Genomic DNA, 17,981 nt, shown 5'->3' with positions numbered 1-17,981 from the left:
GGGGGTGGCTGAGTGTCTAATAATGTATTGTAAGACCCTAGGAATTACTGAGGAACAGAGGGATCTTGGTGGAAATGTCAAAGAATTCCTAAAGACAGTAGCATGGATATATGAGGTGATATTGAGGAATACAGAATTTGTGCTGTAATGTAAGCATGGATATAAAAGCATAGGTTATAGTGTAAGTATTTGCTAGGTTATAGGTGGATTACTGTGTGCAGACTTGGTTGCCACACCGTAAGAAGAATGTGATTGCATTGGAGAGGGTGCAGAGAAGGTTCGCCAGGACGCTGGCTGTGATGGTGCATGCCAGCTGTGAGGAGAGACTGCTGAGGCCCGCTTGTTTCCTTTGCTGCACAAAATAAATGCTTTTCAGTACTGTTATGTATCTCATAAGAGCATTTTGTGCTTCACTTTTGTCTTTTTCCTTAGTCTACCCTTTCCATTCTGACCGCTGATCAACTTCAGAGAAGAACTAATAATATAACTGATTCCCTTTCAATATAATGCTCTTAGGTTAGTTGGTTTTGCCTTGTGAAAGCATCAAGAATTAAGTCTTTGAAACAACCTCTCCTACCCCTCTCTCTCATTTACAATCAATGTGGATTAAATTATGGTTATGTATCTGTGCCCTGCCAATAGAACTAGTTTCATTAGTTATCTTCCTTCTGTTTAAACATTTCTCCAACTTCTGGGGATTTCAGCTGCCAGCATGCAGCTTATATACTGTACTAAATTGGCTCTCCTGTCTTTGATTTCACATTCTGCATTAATCATCATTCCACAGTTTCTTCCAGCTTCTTATTTAAACCCTCCTTCTTTTCTCTCAGCTTAACTTTGCATGTTCATCATTTTCTGAATATCTTTGAACCTTTGGACTGAAGATAATTTATTGACACAAGCGGTCCAATCTCTTTTTTGTGTCATCACTAGACTTCCAGCCAGTATTTCAAGATAATTTACTTCCATATTTTATTTTTGATATTTAAAAATTTTATTTGCCTTTTAATTCCATTCCCCAGCTACTTTCTCTCAGTTCTATCAAGGAAATGTTCAAACTTATTTGTTTATTTCCCAGATGCTTGGATTGTAGAAGTTCTCTAATACACTCATCATGTTTTTAATGGTAGATTAGGTTATGTCAATAAATCTACCACAACCAAATATTGCAGTCCGCTGTTTATAAACCAAGCTGGATTTTTACCAGTTTATCATCAACTGTTATTAACTTGTCTCCAGATAGGAATTCCATTGTTGGTGGCTTTCTCACTCATTAACTTTGCACTGTTGTTTATCTGGAAGAAATAAATTGCTTATTCATTTATGAGTGGTTTGTTTTAATAACAACCTTTATAAGTGTTGATTAATCAAGGTATAAAGTTTTATAAAGCTATTCTCTCTATGTTATTAAATCACAAGAAAGCATACACAAATTTCACACTGCTTCCAACAACTGAACTGATTCCCATTTAGACTGTCTGGGTATACGAGGGGTGATTGGTAAGTTCGTGGCCTAAGGTCGAAGGAGTCAATTTTAGAAAACCTAGCACGTTTATTTTTCAACATAGTCCTCTCCTACATTTACACACTTAGTCCAGCGGTCGTGGAGCATACGGATCTTGGACCTCCAGAAAGTGTCCACAAGCAGGGGTGACTGATAAGATCGTGGCCTAAGGCAGAAGAAGATGAGTTATACAGCTCTCATCACATGCACATGCAGTTCAGCTCTTTGAGTGATTATGCAGAAAATTTGAAGTTAACTCATCGGGGTGATTGATAAGTTCATGGCCTAAGGTAGAAGGAGATGAGTTATAAAGCTCTCATTTATTGCACATGCAGTTCAACTCTTTGAGTGATTATGCAGAAAGTTTGAAGTAAATAACTCATCAGGAGTGATTGATGAGTTTGTGGCCTAAGGTAGAAAGAGATGAGGATCCAAGATGGAGCCTACTAAATTTTCAACCCTCTGCAGGTTCTTTTGGTCCTGTGCAGTAGCCCTCCCCAACCCCCTGCCCCCACATGAGACAGTGATACAGCCTGTCAGAATGCTCTCCACAGTACCTCTATAGATGTTTTTGAGCATATTTGTTGACATACCAAATCTCTTCAAACTCCTAATGAAGTATAATTGCTGTCTTGTTTTCTTTATAACTGCATCAATATGTTGGGGTCAGGTTAGATCCTCAGAGATCTTGACACTCAGGAACTTGAAACTGCTCACTCTCTCCACTTCAGATCCCTCAATGAGGATTGGTATGTGTTCCTTCGTCTTACCCTTCCCGAAGTCTGCAATCAGCTCTTTCGTCTTACTGACGTTGAGTGCAAGGTTGTTGCTGTGACACCACCCCACTAGTTGGCATATCTCACTCCTGTACACCCTCTTATCTCCATCTGAGATTCTACCAACAATAGTTGAATCACCAACAAATTTATAGATGGTGTTTGAGCTATGTCTAGCCACAGTCTTGCGTATATAGAGAGTGGAGCAGTGGGTTAAGCACATGCCCTGAGGCGCACCAGTGTTGATTGTCAGCGAGGAGATGTTATCACCAATCTGCACAGATTGTGGTCTTCCAGTTAGGAAGTCGAGGATCCAATTGGAGAGGGAGGTATAGAGGCCCAGGTTCTGTAACATCTGAATCAGGATTGTGGGAATGATGGTGTTAAATGCTGAGCTATAGTCGATGATCAGCATCCTGACGTAGGTGTTTGTGTTGTCCAGGTGGTCTAAAGCTGTGTGAAGAGCTATTGAGATTGCATCTGCTGTTAATCTATTGTGGCAAAAGGCAAATTGTAGTGGGTTCAGTTCATTGCTGAGGCAGGAGTTCAGTCTAGTCATGACCAACCTCTCAAAGCATTTCATCACTGTCGATGTGAGTGCTACTGGGTGATAGTCATTAAGGCAGCTCACATTATTCTTCTTAGGCACTGGTATAATTGTTGCTTTTTTGAAGCAAGTGGGAACTTCCACCCACTGCAGTGAGAGGTTGAAAATGTCCTTGAATACTTCCGCTAGTGGGTTGGCACAGGTTTTCAGAGCCTTACCAGGTACCCCATCGGGACCTACTGCCTTGCGAGGGTTCACCTTCTTTAAAGACAGCTTAACATCGGCCTCTGAGACAGAGATCACAGGGTCATCAGGTGCAGCAGGGATCTTCACAGCTGTAGTTGTGTTCTCCCTTTCAAAGCGGGCATAGAAGGCGTTCATCTGACAGTGAAGCATCACTGCCAGTCATGCCACTGGGTTTCGCTTTGTAGGAAGTAATGTCTTGCAAACCCTGCCAGAAATGCCATGCACCTAATGTTGCGTCCAACCTCATTCAAAATTGTTTCTTAGCCCTTGAAATAGCCCTCCACAAATCAGTTTTTGGAACAGATCTGGGTCACCAGACTTGAATGCCACAGAACTAGCCTTCAGCAGACGACGTACCTCCTGGTCCATCCATGGCTTTGGGTTTGAGAATGTACAGTAAGTCTTTGTAGGCAGTCACCCACACAGGCATTATCCACCTACAGAATGTAAGACCATGGTGCTGTACACCATGGTGAGAGGCAGGAATAGGTGAAAAGGAAGTCAGTTTACTGAGGAGGGTGAAACACTATTGTGAAGCTGCCCAGACGGCTCTGCTGTCAGGAGTAAAATCACCTGGCAGTCGCCACGGCTGCCTGTGTACCAACTCTGCCACAGAAAACTGCAGGCCCTCTTTTGGAGCAGTTCTGAGCCCAACTGAATTGACAGGAGATGATCATGCCAATACTCATCAGTCAGAGGAGACCCCTGAGCAGCCTTTAAACTGCTCACATTGGCCATTGGACTGCGGGTGATATGCTGTGGTGTGATGCAGCCTTTGCCGAAGTTCTGGGCTATCACAGCCCAGAGGTCTGAAGTGAATTGGGGACCAGGGTCAGAGGAAATATCAGACAGGGTGCCAAACCAAGCAACCCAGGTACTAATGAACACCTGAGCCATGTCTGCGGCCGTTGTCGATGTTAGAGGGATGACCTTTGGCCACCTGGCGATACAGCCCTTCATGGTAAGGAGGTGAGTGAAAACCTGGGAGAGGGGAAGAGGACCAACAAGGTCCACATTGATGACCAAACACGATGATTAATTTTTACCCACTGGCACTCCACACAGGCTGCAGTTCAGTCCTGCACATCCTTCCTGAGTCATTCCTGCCTGTGGCCATCAAACTTTACAACTCCTCCCTCAGAGCGTCAGACACCCTGAGTCAATAGGCTGGTCCTGGACTTAGTTCCACTTGGCATAATTTACCTATTATTGTTTAATTATTGTTTAATTGCTATATTTCTACAATATTCTTGGTTGGTGCGACTGTAATGAAACCCAATTTCCCTCGGGATCAATAAAGTATGTCCGTCTGTCTATCTGCCAAACAAACTTCAGTGCAACCAGTTTCTGACAGCCCTTCCAGCCTCAGTGAGGGAGGTCATGCATGGAGTCGAAATCAGTCTGTCTCCACTTTATGGGCATGATGGGACGAGAGTGACCGGTTGAGACATCACACAAGAGAGAAACCACAGCTTCTCTGAACTTAGTGTCAGCCAACTGCGGGCCCCTGACTGCTGTTTGGTAAGCCTGGGCCTCCGGGTCCATAGCATGGTTGGTTACCATGCTAACATAGTCAACCTCCTTGGCATGGCCGCAACGGCTGGCTGTGAGAGGCATCAGCCTCAGCGTTGTCTTTCCACTTGATATGTTGTAGATCACTTGTGAACTTGGACATGTAGGCCTGGCGGCGTTGCTACTGTGTGGGTCAAGAGTGTGATAGTTTGGCCATTGCATGCACGAGGGGTTTGTGGACATCGAATGTTGTGAAATGGCAGACAGCCAGATAGAGACCGAGAAGCTCACAGTCAAACGTTCCTTGTGGAGGTGGGGGGTGGGGATTGGAGTTGCCAGCTGAAGAAGGAAAGTGGCTGCCACATGCCTCCGACCAACCAAGCGTGCACAGCACCCACAGCACAGTCTGAAATGTCAGTAGTAATGGCTGTGGGTGTGTTGGGGAGTGGCTGTGCCAGTAGGGACACATTAGAACAGGGGTGGGCAAACTTTTTGACTTGTGGCCACAAAGGGTTCTAAAATTTGTCAGGGGGGCCGGACCAGGAGCAGATGGACGGAGTGTTTTGGTAATACACCTCATAAGAGAAAATAAAATACCATGAGATATGTAGAAAACATGTGCTTTAATTTCAATTGAAAATGAACAAATGCATTACAACAAAATTTCTGTCTTTGAAGTCCCATGGCATTTAGCTATTTATTGAAATGACTTTTAAAACACTGAAAATTAAATGAATAAAATACAGCTTTTTTTTAATAGTAACAGTTAGTATTTTAAAGCACTGAAAATTCTGTTATCCTTCAAGATATTATCATCATCACTCTCCTCCTGACTGTCTTTATTTCAAAAATGGTAGGAGATGCAGGTCTACTTGTCCTGCTCCTTCTTATTCAATTGTCCCCTGTGCCAAAACTCAACAACGACCAGCACAAAGACAGAACACTGACAGCGCGCCAGTATGCGGAGCGCGTTATTTGATCTGGAGCGCATTTTTTATTTTGAGAACAAACGTGCACCTGCGCACTACTCATGTCCATCACTTAACAGAAATGACATGTAACATATTTTCAAATGCATTTTTTACATAACACAACGAAGATACTTATTTTTTACTTTCAGTGGGAACAGTGTTGTTGGTCTCCCTTTTTAGCCAGCGCATCAAAGTCTGGATTTAGTTTTGTTGTGGCGATTCTCAGGATGGATCTGAGGTGTTGGTCAGTTAACTTGGATTGATGTTCATGACGCTGAACACCTGTTCACACAAATAGGTCGAGCCGAACAAAGTGTAAAGCGCAAATGTGGAGTAATACGCTGCACCTCAACAAAGGTCAATGTATATAGAGTGCGTCATCTATTGGGAAAACGCAAGAATTGCGGGGAAAAAACGTTAACAAGGTTTATTAATATAATTTCATCAAGTTCTGCGGGCTGGATTAAAAAGCTTAACGGGCCGCAGGCCATAGTTTGCCCATGCCTGCATTAGAAAGAGCCTGTTTGGTATCAAATGTCGTGGGCATGTCCACTGACTGGTCAAGCACTTGATTATGTGTCCTGCCTTTTAAGCACGCTACACAGGGGAAGCATAAGTTTAGTAGCTCACAGAATGAAGCTGTGATAGAAATTTACCATACCTGTAGTTGTCTTGTAGTGCAGGGTGGTGGGAAATCCATAATAATGGCTAATTTTGATGGGAAGGCTTTTTCAACTTCTGCAGAGATGTGGTGGCTGAGAAAGTCAATGGCTGACAACTCAACCTGTTATTTAACAGAGTTAATAATCACCTCGGGGCAGCTTAAGCACTCATAAAGTGTGCAGAGGTGAGATGGATGTTCAGATTTGGATGCACTGGTGGCAAGTTTGTCATTCAGGTAAACAAGAAGAAAATCTAAGTCTTTTAATACAGAATTCATCAGTCGTTAGAAAGTCTGTGCTGCAATTTTCAGCCCAAGTGGCCTGCACAGAAACTCAAAAGGAGTTATCACAGCTGTTTTGGAAATGTCCTCTGCAGATATAGGTAGCTCTTCACTGGATCAGCTTTGGAAAAAATTAACTTTCTGGCTAAACTTGCTGTAAGTCTTGGGTGTGTGGGACCGGGTTACAATCAGCAGTGATGACCTTGTATTCGCCACATTGGTGGCAACCAACATTGGAGGGGTGAAACCCAGGGGCTATTTGACCAACGTACAATCCCAATTCTTTCCATGTTGGCAAATTCAGCCTTAGCAGCTGCCAGCGTTTCTGGGTCAGTCAACGCGCATGGGCATGTACTGGCAGGCCAGTTGTGGAAGTGTGGTGCTCGAACCCATGTTTTGTGACTAGTGGAGAATGTTGGGCCTGGTGAGGTTTGGGAATTCACCCAGCAGTTGAGTAAACTCACATGCGGTTGTGCATACACTTGACAGAGTTGTGTGGGGAACTTACTGGGGGAGCAGGATAATGACCCGAAATGCTTGACATCCCCAAGCCAGCAGTTCTTAAGATCGACTAACAGTCCTTGGACACACAGGACACCTGTACTAAGCAGAGGTGTAGTCACTTTAGCCAGGACAAAGTCCCTTGAGTAATGTCGCCCACTGAAGCAGAGCATCACCATGTTGAGTCCCGCGAGGCAGGATCCTGCTGCCATTGGTACCTCCAGCAAGGTTCGTTGCTCCTTGCCTTCTCATCAATAGTCAGTGCTGGCAGAACACTTACCTGAGCAGCCGCGTCACACAGGAAGTGTTGTCCTGAAAGGGTGTCCGTAATAAATAATAGAGGACCTTGGCAGCTGGAACCCGCGTTGTTCACAGACCTCTGAGGTCCCGATGTGCTGGCTCTGTCAAAGCTGCAGGGCGGTCGGCACCACTTAGCATTCCTACCAAACAGAGACCCGGCAACGTCTGTTTTGCAGCCGTGGGTGCCTTTATGTTGGGAGCTTTGTTGACCAGGCTTATAAAGGTAGAGAAAGGAGGAGTGTAGACTATCAACCATCTTAGCAAACTCCCTATCGTCTACCACAGGAGCATTAGTGAGGGCTATGCGAACCTGATCAGGCATTTGCTGCATGAAGTGTTCTTTGAAAAGAAAGCAAGGATGGTGATTTCCCAGAGGGACAGCACGTGGTCCGTTAGCTCTGATTGCTTAGCATTGCCGAGGCTGGGCAAGGAGAGCAACTGTATGGTGCGCTCGGACTCCGATCATCCAAAAGGTGTATTTTCAGCAATCGGTATTTATCATGTTCAGGTCAGTGTTCAAGCAGACTCTCCACTCTCGCAGCCGTGGAATTGCTGAGCGATGCTGAGTAACATGTGGTCTCATTGGTGGTGATTTCTCAGAGAGCGAACTGGGCCTCAGCTTGTATAAACCAAGTGACAGCACTTTGCTTCCAAAACTCCGGCAGTTTCAAACTGACTGCATGACCGACAGGTTCAATAACTCTGGAATTGTCCTGAAGTATTGGGGTCACCAGTGTAGGTTTTTGCAAATAAAATAAAGTGAGATGGTTTATGTTTATTGAAGCCGGGTAACACATTTTATTGAACTCCAAAACCTACACACAAAAACGTCCTATAAATCTTAACGTAACAACATCATCACGTCAGGCCAGCCTCTTAATGTGAAACCCCAACTCAATGTCAATGGTTGTAAATTACGTACATTGTCCCAATTATGTTACCTTTCAAGAGCTTTACCAGTGATGGACTGGGCTGTATCCATTACTTTTTTAGGCTTTTCCATTCAAGAGCATTTGTGTTTCCATACCAGGTGGTGATTCAACCAGTCAATATACTGTCCACCACAAATGCCACTGGACAACAGTCATTGAGACAGGTTGCCACAATCTTCTTAGGCACCCGTATAACTGAAGCCTGCTTGAAGCAGGTAGGTATGTCAGACTACTGAAGTGAGAGGTTAAGGGTATCAGTGAACGCTCCAGCCAGCTGATCAGCACATGTTTTTAGTTCTTGGCCAGGTACTCCCCTTCTGGACCAAATGTTTTCTGGGTTCACCTACCTGAAGGATGCTCTCACATTAGCACGAGAGACTGAATTCACAGGGTCATTGGGGGCTCTGGGAGTTTGTGAGATGAAACGGAAAAGAAGCAGTGATGTGGGAATCTGAAATGGACGTGGAAAATGCTACAGATACCCAGCAGCTCAGGCATCCCCTAGGGAGAGAGAAAAAAAGTGAATATTTCAGGCCAAAAATCCAGACAGATGAGCAAAGAAGAGTGTCTTAATTTTGCAGAGGATGTGAAGAGGTACATAGAACAAAGGGAATGACTGTGATAGGGCAGAGTCCAGGATAATCCTAGTGAGTGATGATAGTATGCTATGTATGTTGTGCTGAAGAGTCGGGTACCATGCTAATCTCTAAAAGTATAAAGTAAAATAGGAAGAAATATCAATGTTAAACAACAATGGAACCAGCAGTGATCCCTGCGGTACACCACTAGTCACAAGCCACCAATCAGAAAAACTACCATTCCCATTTTCTCTCTCTAAGCCAATGATGAATCCAGTTTACTACTTCATTCTGATAACCAACTGACTCAACCTCAGCCTTCCATGTGGGACTTTATCAAAAGTATTGCTGAAGTCCAAATAGACAATGTCAACTGCCTTTCCTCGCAACCTCCTCAAAATATCTAAAAGGTTAGTTAGATATGGCCTACAAAGCACAAAGCCATGTTGACTGTCCCTAATCAGGCTGAAATGGCTAGGACCTTTTTCCCTAGAGTACAATAAAGTGAAGTGTCATCTTATAGGGATTTATAAAATCATTTATAAATTTTTAAAATATAACATATATTGAAGTAGGATTTTTCTATGAATCTAAAAAACAAGGAAAAAGCCCTGGCTAAAATAAATAGCATATTCTTGCCTGGTAAAGGCTTTGTAAAGTGTCACTTAGAATATACTGTAAAGATGTGGAAGAAGGTCTTGTAATTGGACGAGACTAAAGTGCAACTTTTTGGCCTCAACACCAAGTATTATGTGTGCCATAAATTTAATACTGTGCACCAGGCAGGTACCCCTAATATAAAGTATAGCAGAGGCAGCATCATGCTATAGGGATGTCTTTCAGCAGCAGGGACTGGAAATCTGGACAGGAAGATGAAAGCTGCTAAATACAGAGAGATCATGAATAAAAACCTGCCAGAAAGCTTGAACTGGAGAGGAAGTACAGCTTTCAGCAGAACAACAGCCGGAGCAGCTATAGCAAGGCTTCAAGTGAAGACCATTGATGTTCTTGAGTGGCCCAGTCAGAGTCCTGACCTCAACCTGTTGCACGACCACAAGATTGCTGTCCACTGCTGCTCCCCAATAGCTAACCTGGCACAGCCTGCGCAATTTTGCAAGGAGGAATGGGCAAATCTTGCTCCATCACATTGTGCAGAGCTAATATCCAAAATGGTAACTATCTGTAATAACTGTGAAAGGTGATTCAACTACGTACTGAGCAAAGGGGCCGAATACTTCAGAACTTCCAGGTTCTGGATGTTTAGGTTTTAACACTTTCCTGTTTTTTGGGCTCTACTGTGATTCACAAATAAAAGTTCTCAGTTAAATTTATCAAAATCCTTGGTTGTAATACAAGCTCATGTGAACAAATGGTTGGGGGCTGAATATTTTTACAAGGCACTATATGACTCTATATGGTGCATTGTCCTTCATCAATTATGGGATTGAGTTTAAGAGCCAAGAAGTAATGTTGCAGCTATATAGGACCCTGGTGAGACCCCACTTGGTGTATTGTGCTCAGTTCTGGTTGCCTCATACAAGGAGGATATGGAAGCCATAGAAAGGGTGCAGAGGAAATTTACAAGGATGTTGCCTGGATTGGGGAGCATGCCTTATGAGAATAGGTTGAGTGAACTCGGCCTTTTCTCCTTGGAGTGAAGGAGAATGAGAGGTGACCTGATAGAGTTGTACAAGATAATGAGAGGCATTGATCGTGTGGATAGTCAGAGGCTTTTTTCCCAGGGCTGAAAAGGTTAGCATGAGAGGGCATAGTTTTAAGGTGCTTGGAAGCAGGTACAGAGGAGATGTCAGGGGTAAGTTTTTTATGCAAAGAGTGGTGAGTGTGTGGAATGGGCTGCCAGCAACGGTGGTGGAGGCAGAAACGATAGGGTCTTTTAAAAGACTCCTGGATGGATACATGGAGCTTAGAAAAATAGAAGGCTATGGGTAAGCCTAGATAGTTCTAAGGTAAGGACATGTTCAGCACAGCTTTGTGGGCTGAAGGGCCTGTATTGTGCTGTAGGTTTTCTATGTTTCTACAGATAGTCAAAAAAATAAACCTGTCAAACTTTTCTACATTCTGGTGCAGAGCCCAAGGTTTTAATCAAGATTAAATCTATAGAACAATATTCTTAGAGCAACTGTTGTTCTGTTATCTAAACCCCCTGTAAGATAATTGATGTGGTTTAGTTACCTGTGAGGTTGCCTACTTAAATCCTCATGGTTGATTGTTCTCTGTAGCCAGAATTATAACAAGTAAATTTGGTTAGTAGTAGGTAAGCTTAACAGTATTCAAAGATTCAAAGTACATTTATTATCAAAGTACGTATACATTATACAACCTTGAAATTTGCCTGCATATAGGCAGCCACAAAGCAAGAAACCCAAAAAAAAACAATTAGAAAAAGTAAAGACCAATACCTAATGCTCAAAGAAAGAGAAAAAAGCACAAATCATGCAAGCAATAGATGTGAGCAAAGGCATTCTGAACCAAACTGAGCCCTTAGATCTTAATCCTCAGAGCAGCCTGAAGTAGGCCCAGTTCACCATGGTAGCGGGGAAAATCACTGTGAAGCTTGCAGACGCGAAGCACAGCAGCCAGGGCAGTCTCACCCCCTCAGTGTTGCAGAGAGAGGAATGAACTTTATGGGGGAGTGAGCGAAATCGGCCTGACCCTTGCCTCCGGTTCTGACACCCTGCCTTTCCAGTCTATAAGAGCCAGTGTTTAAATTGTCCAAATAGTGGATCGTGCCTCAGCTCAATTAACAACGGATGGTTAATTCGGTAATGATCACGTCACTTTGACTCTTAACTGTAAATAAATCATCCTTACTTACAATCTAAATACTTTGATCCCTTTTCTAAAACAAGTGAATACTCTCCAGAAATGTAAATTAATATTTACTTTCAATCTGAAAGAAGTCAAGTAAATTAATAGGTAGTCTGTGACTGGGAGATGTTCAGAAGCTTTATGGAGACCAAATATTTGAGTGATGATTTTTTTAGTGATAGTCCATATTGTGAGTATTAACTTAAAGCCTATGAAAATCTATTACCTATGTTTAGCTACCAAGCTGATGTTGTCACAACGCACTCCTGTGACTTGACCTCCTATCTCTACCCTGGTTCTCTCCATCCAAATATCATCTCCGTACTTTGCTCTGATATTTTGGTTGATGAAACATCTGTCATTGAAACAATTTCTCTTTCTGTATTATTTTCATCTCCCTCGCTCTCTCCATCTGGGCCAGATGGACTATATCCCAGTGCTCTGAAAGAGGTAGCTGAAGAGATTGTGGAGGCATTAGTAATGATGGTTCAAGGATCAGCTCTTCCTGGCAGTTCCTGGAACTGGAAGATTGCAAATATCACTCCATTTTTCAAAAAGCAAGGGAGGCAGAAGAAAGTTAACCTGGCCTCAGAGGTTGGGAAGCTGTTGGAGTCAATTGTTAAGGATGTGGTTTCAGGGTACAAGAGAAAACAGGCCACAGTCAGCAAGATTTCCTTAAGGGAAAATCTTGCCTGACAAATCTGTTGGAGTTCCTTGAGGAAATAACAGGCTGGATAGACAAAGGAGAATCATTGTATATTGTGTACTTGGATTTTCAGAAAGCCTTGAGGCTGCTTAGCCTTACTTCCTGGAATTTAGAAGAATGAGGGGGAGGGTATCTTATTGAAACCTATTGATTTCTGAAAGAAATAGATAGAGTATATGTGGAAAGGATGTCTCCTATAGTAGGGAAATCTAGTACCAGAGGCACAACTTCAGAATAGAGGGATGTCCATTTAGATAAGAAAGATTTTTTTTTAGTTGTTGACGGTGGATATGCAATGGCAAGCATTTAAAGAGTGCATGGATGAGCTACAACAAGTGTTCATCCCAGTTTGGCAAAAGAATAAATCAGGAAAGGTAGTCCACCCGTAGCTGACAAGGGAAATTAGGGATAGTATCAAGTCCAAGGAAGAAACATACAAATTAGCCAGAAAAAGTGGCACATCTGAGGACTGGGAGAAATTCAGAGTCCAGCAGAGGAGGACTAAGGGCTTAATTAGGAAGGGGAAAAAAGATTATGAGAGAATGCTGGCAGGGAACATAAAAACTGACTGTAAAAGCTTTTATAGATATGTGAAAAGAAAAAGATTGTTTAAGACAAATGTAGGTCCCTTACAGCCAGAAACAGGTGAATTGATCATGGGGAACAAGGACATGGCAGACCAGTTGAATAACTACTTTGGTTCTGTCTTCACTAAGAAGGACATAAATAATCTTCCGGAAATAGTAGGGGACTGAGGGTCTAGTGAGATGCAGGAACTGAGGGAAATGCATGTTAGTAGGGAAGTGGTGTTAGGTAAATTGAAGGGATTAAAGGCAGATAAATCCCCAGGGCCAGATGGTCTGCATCCCAGAGTGCTTAAGGAAGTAGCCCAAGAAATAGTGGCTGCATTAGTGATAATTTTTCAAAACTCCTTAGATTCTGGATCAGTTCCTGAGGATTGGAGGGTGGCTAATGTAACCCCACTTTTTAAAAAAGGAGGGAGAGAGATGGAATTATAGACTGGTTAGCCTACATCGGTGGTGGGAAAAATGCTAGAGTCGGTTATCAAAGATGAGATAACAGCACATTTGGAAAGAGGTGAAATCATCGGACAAAGTCAGCATGGATTTGTGAAAGGAAAATCATGTCTGACAAATCTTACAGAATTTTTTGAAGATGTAACTAGCAGAGTGGATAGGGGAGAACCAGTGGATGTGGTATATTTGGATTTTCAAAAGGCTTTTGACAAGGTCCCACACAGGAGATTAATGTGCAAATTTAAAGCACACGGAATTGGGGGTATGGTATTGATGTGGATAGAGAATTGGTTGGCAAACAGGAAACAAAGAGTGGGAATAAATGGGACCTTTTCAGGTTGGCAGGAGGTGGCTAGTGGGGTGCCGCAAGGCTCAGTGCTGGTACCCTAGTTGTTTACAATATATATTAATGATTTAGACGAGGGAATTAAATGCAGCATCTCCAAGTTTGCGGATGACTCGAAGCTGGGCGACGGTGTTAGCTGTGAGGAGGATGCTAAGAGGATGCAGGGTGACTTGGATAGGTTAGGTGAGTGGGCAAATTCATGGCAGAGGCAATTTAATGTGGTTAAATGTGAGGTTATCCACTTTGGTTGCAAGAACAGGAAAATAGATTATTATCTGAATGGTGGCCGATTAGGAAAAGGGGAGGTGCAACGAGACCTGGGTGTCATTGTACACCAGTCATTGAAAGTGGGCATGCAGGTACAGCAGGCAGTGAAAAAGGGAAATGGTTTGTTGGCATTCATAACAAGAGGATTCAAGTACAGGAGCAGGGAGGTTCTACTGCAGTTGTACAAGGCCTTGGTGAGACCAGCTGGAGTATTGTGTGCAGTTTTGGTCCCCTAATCTGAGGAAAGACATTCTTGCCATAGAGGGAGTACAAAGAAGATTCACCAGATTGATTCCTGGGATGGCAGGACTTTCATATGAAGAAAGACTGGATCAACTAGGCTTAATACTCACTGGAATTTAGAAGATTGAGGGGGGATCTTATTGAAATGTATAAAATTCTAAAGGGATTGGACAGGCTAGATGCAGGAAGATTGTTTTCGATGTTGGGGGAGTCCAGAATGAGGGGTCACAGTTTAAGGATAAAGGGGAAGCCTTTTAGGACTGAGATGAGGTAAAACTTCTTCACACAAAGAGTGGTGAATCTGTGGAATTGTCTGCCACAGGAAACAGCTGAGGCCAGTTCATTGGCTATATTTAAGAGGAAGTTAGATATGGCCCTTGTGGCTAAAGGGATCAGGGGGTATGGAGAGAAAGCAGGTACAGGGTTCTGAGTTGGATGATGAGCCATGATCATACCGAATGGTGGTGCAGACTCGAAGGGCTGAATGGCCTACTCCTGCACCTATTTTCTATGTTTCTAGTCAGAGTGGTGAATCTGTGGAATTCCTTGCCACAAACAGCTATGGAGTAAGGGGTGTATGTACATTGGGTGTATGTAAGGTGGAAGTTGTTAGATTCTTACTTAGTCAGGGTGTGAAAGGTTACGGGGAAAAGGCAGGAGAATGAGAAATGGGTCAGCCATGATCAAATAACATAGCAGATTCAATGGACCAAATGGCCTGATTATGCCCCTAAGTCTTATTGTCTATGGCAGTGGTGGCCAAACTTACTTAATGTAAGAGCCACATACGATTAACTTCAGATGTTTGAGAGCTGCAAGACATGAACAAAATTTACACACGTTTTTGTTGTTACATACACATTTTGTTACAAAAATTTTATATAAATGTTAAGAAATACATGTACACAATAATATTTATTCATGCATGTAGTTTTTTAAACTGTTAATTTGTATTAGTTTAAAAATAATGTAATGTAAATGTAAATGTAATCGTAATGTAAATATATACCAAATGTTTTCAAAATCTTGACTGATGATTGTTTTAACTATATTGAGTGTATTTAACACGGTAATGAACTACAGGAACATCTATAAAAATATACGAATTTGCATTTCAGTAACATAAGATTAGACTGCCAAAAATAAAAATAAAAGGGAAAAAACTGAGATTTTTTAATGAAATTTATTTGTCTAAGTAAGTATCTGGTCAAAGCATGGAGGAAAATATGTATAAAAAAGAAAACCAATAAAATTAGAGACATTTTAATCAGATACCACCTTATGAAATTACAGTCATATCATAATTTTAGAAAATATTTGGCTACTTAGATTTTAGATTAGGCTTTAACACAGTTAATTTGTTTTTCCGTATTTCGGATTTACGTGGATAATTAGCCGAGAAGTTTTTGTGATTTGTTTCATAGTGGCATTTCAAATTACTGGCTTTGTAATGACTGAGTGACAAATTGCAGATAAGACACAAAGGTTTAAACAACAACACACACAAAATGCTGGTGGAACACAGCAGGCCAGGCAGCATCTATAGGGAGAAGCGCTGTCGATGTTTCGGGCTGAGATCCTTCGTCAGGACTAACCGAAAGTAAATATAGTAAGAGATTTGAAAGTAGTGGGGGGAGGGCGAAATACGAAATGATAGGAGAATACTGGAGGGGGTGGGATGAAGCTAAGAGCTGGAAAGGTGATTGGTGAAAGTGATACAGAGCTGGAGAAGGGAAAGGATCATGGGACGGGAGACCTCGTAAGAAAGAAAGGTGGGGGGAGAACACCAGAGGGAGATGGAGAACAGACAAACAACTAAATATGTCAGGGATGGGGTAAGAAGGGGAGGAGGGGCATTAACGGAAGTTAGAGAAGTCAATGTTCATGCCATCAGGTTGGAGGCTACCCAGCTGGTATATAAGGTGTTATTCCTCCAACCTGAGTTTGGATTCATTTTGACAGTAGAGGAGGCCATGGATAGACATATCAAAATGGGAATGGGACGTGGAATTAAAATGTGTGGCCACTGGGAGATCCTGCTTTCTCTGGCCGACCGAGCATTGGTGTTCAGCGAAACGGTCTCCCAGTCTGCGTTGGGTCTCACCAATATATAAAAGGCCACACCGGGAGCACCGGACGCAGTATACCACACCAGCCGACTCACAGGTGAAGTGTTGCCTCACCTGGAAGGACTGTCTGGGGCCCTGAATGGTAGTGAGGGAGGAAGTGTAAGGGCAGGTGTAGCACTTGTTCCGTTTACGAGGATAAGTGCCAGGAGGGAGATCAGTGGGAAGGGATTGGGGGGACAAGTGGACAAGGGAGTCGCGTAGGGAGTGATCCCTGTGGAAAGCAGAAAGAGTGGGGAGGGAAAGATGTGCTTGGTAGTGGGATCCCTCTGGAGGTGGCGGAAGTTACGAAGAATTATAAGTTGGACCTGGAGGCTGGTGGGGTGGTAGGTAAGGACAAGGGGAACCCTATCCTGAGTGGGGTGGCAGGTGGATGGGGTGAGGGCAGCTGTGCGGGAAATGGGAGAGATGCATTTGAGAGCAGAGTTGATGGTGGACAAAGGGAAGCCCCTTTGTTTAAAAAAGGAAGACATCTCCTTCGTCCTGGAATGAAAAGCCTCATCCTGAGAGCAGATGTGGCAGAGATGGAGGAATTGTGAGAAGGGGATAGAATTTTTGCAAGAGACAGGGTGGGAAGAGGAATAGTCCAGGTAGCTGTGAGAGTCTGTAGGCTTATAGTAGATATCAGTAGATAGGCCGTCTCCAGAGTCTTTCTTTCTCCCGAGGCCTCCCGTCCCATGATCCTTTCCCTTCTCCAGCTCTGTATCACTTTTGCCAATCACCTTTCCAGCTCTTAGCTTCATCCCACCCCCTCCGGTCTTCTCCTATCATTTCGCATTTCCCCCTCCCCCCACTTCTTTCAAATCTCTTACTATCTTTCCTTTCAATTAGTCCTGACGAAGGGTCTCAGCCTGAAACGTCGACAGTGCTTCTCCCTATAGATGCTGCCTGGCCTGCTGTGTTCCACCAGCATTTTGTGTGTGTTGTTTGAATTTCCAGCATCTGCAGATTTCCTCTTGTGAGACACAAAGGTTTACCTTTTTAAACAGTGAATGCAAAAACTTCCTCTCACTGTGGCTTAAAATGTTTGTTTTCATCTTCATATTTTTGTTTCTCACAATTTGATGACACCATCTTCCTTCACAAAATTTTCACAGACACTTGTAAACAAAACTTGTATCTGCAGTGGACCAACTAGGTCTGCACAATTCAGCGTCCTGTGTTACACTGCATTAATGTACATGATGTGAGTGAGGTCAGGGCCAGACTCACTAACACTCTGAGCGCCAAACAATGTAGATCTACGTCCTGTATTTTGAAACTCATGCCTCTGTCTTCAAGCTGTCTTCAGTGCCACGTAGCAATTCTCACCAACTCTTGAGCAATGGAATTAAGTCTCAAGGGATTTCCCGCGGTTCTATTTATTGCTAAAATGCTTTCCCATTCATTTCTACGCAATGGCAGCACGTGGTAAAAAGGGGGTCAACCAATATATTTCCATGAGCCGCACATTGAATGCCAAAGAGCTGCATGTGGCTGGCAAGCCACAGTTTGGCCACCCCTGGTCTATGTCTAAATTTGTGTACCTTTCCAGAGAGTAGCTATCTGCCTGTTCATTTACAGTGCACGGAATGTGGGCAGCAGCAAAGAAAACTAGAGCACTGAAACAGGCCCTTC

Source organism: Hypanus sabinus, chromosome 5, assembly GCF_030144855.1.
Source record: "Hypanus sabinus isolate sHypSab1 chromosome 5, sHypSab1.hap1, whole genome shotgun sequence".
In the NCBI taxonomy this organism is placed as follows: Eukaryota; Metazoa; Chordata; class Chondrichthyes; order Myliobatiformes; family Dasyatidae; genus Hypanus; species Hypanus sabinus.
This window is presented reverse-complemented; position numbering follows the sequence as displayed.